General features: G+C 59.5%; 1 protein-coding gene across 1 annotated transcript in view; it reads right to left on the bottom strand.

Annotated features, from left to right (window-relative positions):
- TNS4 (tensin 4) overlaps positions 1 to 2,823 on the bottom strand; it is a 16,300-nt gene extending 13,477 nt beyond the window's left edge. Inside the window, exon 1 of the mRNA XM_026864594.1 lies at positions 2,712 to 2,823. The gene's annotated coding sequence lies outside the window, so the exon portion shown is untranslated. The remainder of the gene's footprint in view (positions 1 to 2,711) is intronic.
- Between the last annotated feature and the right edge of the window lie 1,181 nt (positions 2,824 to 4,004).

Genomic DNA, 4,004 nt, shown 5'->3' with positions numbered 1-4,004 from the left:
GAGCTAGAGGGGGCGCCCGGGCGGGAGGTGGGGTGCGGGGTTTGGAGGGCTGCAGGGTGCCTCCCGGGCGGCGTCGGGAGGAGCAGGGTGCCCTTGGGCCAGGGCTGCACCAGGCACACCCCGGCGGTTAGATAACCGCCTGCACACCCTCGCCAGAGCCGCAGGTACAGCCCAGCCAGGCTGGAACAGCCGCATGGACCGGGCCCGCGGAGGCCGCGTGGAGCGAAGTCCCTCTGGGCAGGGCCCTGTCCTGGCTTGGACCCCCAGCTCCCCCTCCCTCAGCCGTGCTGGCTCCCCCCAGGCTTTGTCAGACCAGGCAAGGTGACGGCGGTGCCGAAAGCTGCCCCTGGGTTTTGCCTGGCAGCTGCACACGCAGAGCCCTGGGCGTCCCAGCGCCGTTATTTGGAGCGAAGACATACGAGGCGGGACACAGGCTCGTCCCCCGTCTGCGAGGGACCCCAGAGCACAGAGCCAGCTGCCAAGGCTGGGTTGTTTTTCCCTGCAACGTGAGCCCTGGGAGCCTCCCCATGACGAGTCGGTTACACATCCCCTCACCAGGGAGAGCAGATGGAGCTGCCGGGACACCCAAGATTTCCGGAGCTCACTACACCCAGTTTAATCACTGCGAGGGCTGCGGGGTGACTCGCCTAGATTAGCAGGGCGTGCTGATGAGGTTGAGGAAGAAAGTTCCCCATGGTTGTGGTGTGTTTTGCCTGCTTGAGCAGCTGGTGCCTGAGGAGGGGCAGCCCCCCCAGCGGCTGCGGGGAGAGGGGGCACTGGCGAAGCTGCCTCCCTCCTTGCTCAAGCAAGAATAATGAGTTCAAGCAGCAAAAAGAAGCCTTTCTGACAGCCCAGGCAGCACGGGTAACTGGGTGTTTGACCGGCCCCAGGAGCCCCGTGGCGGGGCAGTGGCCGTGCCACCGCTGCCCAAGGACGGCTGCCAGCAGCTCTCCAGCAGCCGCCGCAGCAGAGGCTGGTCCCTCCCGCAGGCACCCCCCGCCAGCAGCCCCAGTGCTTTTGAGCAACGTTTCAGGCTTCTGAAAAGGGTCTCCCGGAGTTTTGGATGAGGAGGGTCATTAGCAATGTTGAAATTGCTACTCGGGGAACTCCCCCTCCCAGTGCCATGCTCCCTTTTCCTCTCCCAGGACGTCTCTCTCCCCTTTGGCAAGAGCTCCTCTGGGTGCAAGAGGAGCAGCAAAGCCCGCTGCCCCGTTCCAGGAGAGGGCCTGGTGTGGCCCGGAGGGTTTTCCCTCTGTGCAAGGGCGAGCAGTGGACACGGGAAGCTCAGGGAGGGGGCAGCAAGCAGAGCATCTTTAGAAAAGGGTGTCTGTCCAAAACCAGACTCAATGAGCTAACCCTGGGGATGTTTGAGGTGAGTTACAGGAATGTCAGACCTTCTAGACACACCAACAAGCTCCTCAGAGCACCAGCCTAGATGTTTCCCTTCTGAGACCACGGGCACGTCCCACCTCCAGCCCCTCAGTGTTATGATGATGGAAGATGAAGCACAAGAGGCTGTTTCCCTGCGTTTCAGAGGTGCCAAGGGTGGGGAGAGGACGGGAGCTGCCGCGCAGAGGGTTCTGCCTCTGCAGAGCTTTGGGCATTTCAGAGGGACCCTGTACACCTGCACTCTCCCCTGCGTCTTCCCTTGAGCGTACAGCACCACGTCCCAGGGCCTGAAACCTTCTGAAGCAGCAGACGGTGCTCCATGCTCTTCTCATGGCTCCAAGGGACAAACAGCACGAGGGGGGACTAGATACTCTTCCTCCCCTCCTCAGACCTCCATCTCCCCGCCATACACCTGCCCACACAGGCAGCGTATCTGCAGGGCTCTGCGGAGCCGCCACGCTCTCATCCCAGCGCTCTGCTCTGCTCTTACACAAGGACGGACCCTCAGGACCCGGGTTTTGGTTTCGCAGCATCTCTTGATGCTGACCCAAGTCACGGTGCTTCCACCTTGCTGACTGTCAGCGGCTTAAGAAAGTACCGTGGTACCACAGAACCTCGACCGACGCGCCGCCGGCGATCATCCTCCCGAGCCCTCCGCAAAGCGCTGCCTCCAGCTAGTCACGCTCCTCGCTACCACGTGGCGTTTTTATTGCCTTGAAGTCTCATCGCTTTGCCCCAGAGAGCCTCCCAGTGAAAAGCAGGGTGCACACACGCAGACACGCCATCACCGCCTCATTTCTACCGGCTGAAGTCACTCCAGGCAGAGTGAACGGAGCATCTCGCACCACTTGTACGGACGCACAGTCAACAGACATCACTGGACATCTTAAAGAGGCTTCAAACTCTGGGTGAGTAAGGAAGGTAATTGCTAATAAAATGAACGCCACAGACTACTGAGATAAGTCCAAGCCCTTAGCTTGAGCAATAGGAATAATCCCGTGCTGTTTCTCACAGAACCTCCAGCAGCCTTCCCCACCCAGGATAAACACCCCTCGGTCTCTGCCAGGCAGCAGCATTGTTCAGGCAGGAACTACCATGTCTTGGCTTATTTGAGATCTCTGCAGCAGATTTCTCCCAAGGCACAAGAATAATCACCAGCTAAAGGCAAAGCAGCAGCAGAAGACAGAGAAGTGATGGGAGAGAGGAACTGACACAAACTGCAACTAACATGAACACGGAGGGTTGAAGGAAAAAAAAAAAAAAGGACTTGAAAGACACAGAAAAGGCAGCGATGGCCCTTGAAATCAGCACTCAGCAGGTACCTGCGCTGCAGCGGCTCGTCCCCTCTCCTGCGCACCGCTCTTGCTGTAACACTCCAACGGCACCTTGAGCTCCTAAAATCAGCACAAGGGTGAGTCTGTGCAAGGACTCAGTCCTCTGGGAGCCTTGGATTTAACGGGAGCCCAGTCCCTCCCACCTGGGCTGAGCTCTGCTCGCCGCCCCTCCGTGCGCAGGGTGCAGCCCTGCTCAGGACAGGTGTGATGCAAGAGGGAAGGCCCAGACGCCGCGATCCAACGCGGAGCTGGCGAGGGGCCCGGCTGCCTCCCAGAGCCGCTGGCACAGGAGGGCTGAGGGCAGGGACCTGCTCACGGAGCGGCTCGGTGACTTGCAGCTGGTGCGGAGCAAGGTAACGCTGCTGGGAGCAGCTGAGGATTTGGTGCTCCGGCCGCTGAGGGCCAGGGCTGCGCTCTGCCCCTGCAATCCCCCCGGGTCAGCGGGAGCCCAAAGCCCGCACCCAGCCGGGCACCGGCCCCACGCAGCTCGGGGAGGGAGAACGGACTGGGACCGTGCTTCAGCCTCGTCGGCTGTAGGCTGGGAAAATAAATGAAGAGGGAAAAAGCACAGGGCTCCCTCCTCTCCGGCGGGGGTGACAGGCTGTGGTTTCTCTCTGCTCCTCTCCAGAGGTATCTGTGGCTCCGTGGCACAGAGGGCACCCACAGACCGGGGTGGGGAGGAGCCAGACGAGGTCGCAGCCCGGCCCGCTGGCACTGCCTCGGTGCCAAAGGTGCTGCCTTAACGCCTGACGTTGGCCCAATTCGGCGCAAAGGGAAAGAGCTGATCTCCCACACGTCTGGCTGAAGGGCGGCTGTCGTCTGCCGAGGCTGCTCTGGCCTGAGCTAAAAAAAGATGCAGGTCTGCCCACACCCTCAGCACAATTTCCTGGCTGGTGTATTACACGGAGCAGATTAAAAAATATATCTAAAGGCAACCGTGCCTCTAACTTGAGCTTGTGGAGTGTCCAGCCCGGAGCAGCCAGGCCTGGCTGCTGTGTTTAGCTTTGGGAATGATCATAAATAATCCCCCAACGTCTTTTTGGATCGCTGTACGTTTTGGCTCAAGGGTTTCTTCCAGTTTCGGTGGGCACGGAGCCACGCAGCAACCTCTAAAATCATATATCTGAAATGCCCTTTTGCAAAGGAACAGCCTATTCTGCTGCCCCTAAATGCTTCTGGCTTACCACAACATTGCCGCACCGCTAAGGGACGCTTTGAAACGTCCGATTTTGTCAGGAAATGCACCAGATAAACTCATTTCCTTTAAATTCTTTGATCTCA

This window comes from Athene cunicularia (genome assembly GCF_003259725.1).
Source record: "Athene cunicularia isolate RWA chromosome 27 unlocalized genomic scaffold, athCun1 chr27_part1, whole genome shotgun sequence".
NCBI lineage: Eukaryota > Metazoa > Chordata > Aves > Strigiformes > Strigidae > Athene > Athene cunicularia.
Note: the sequence above shows the minus strand (reverse complement) of the source record. Positions and strands in the feature narration are given on the sequence as shown.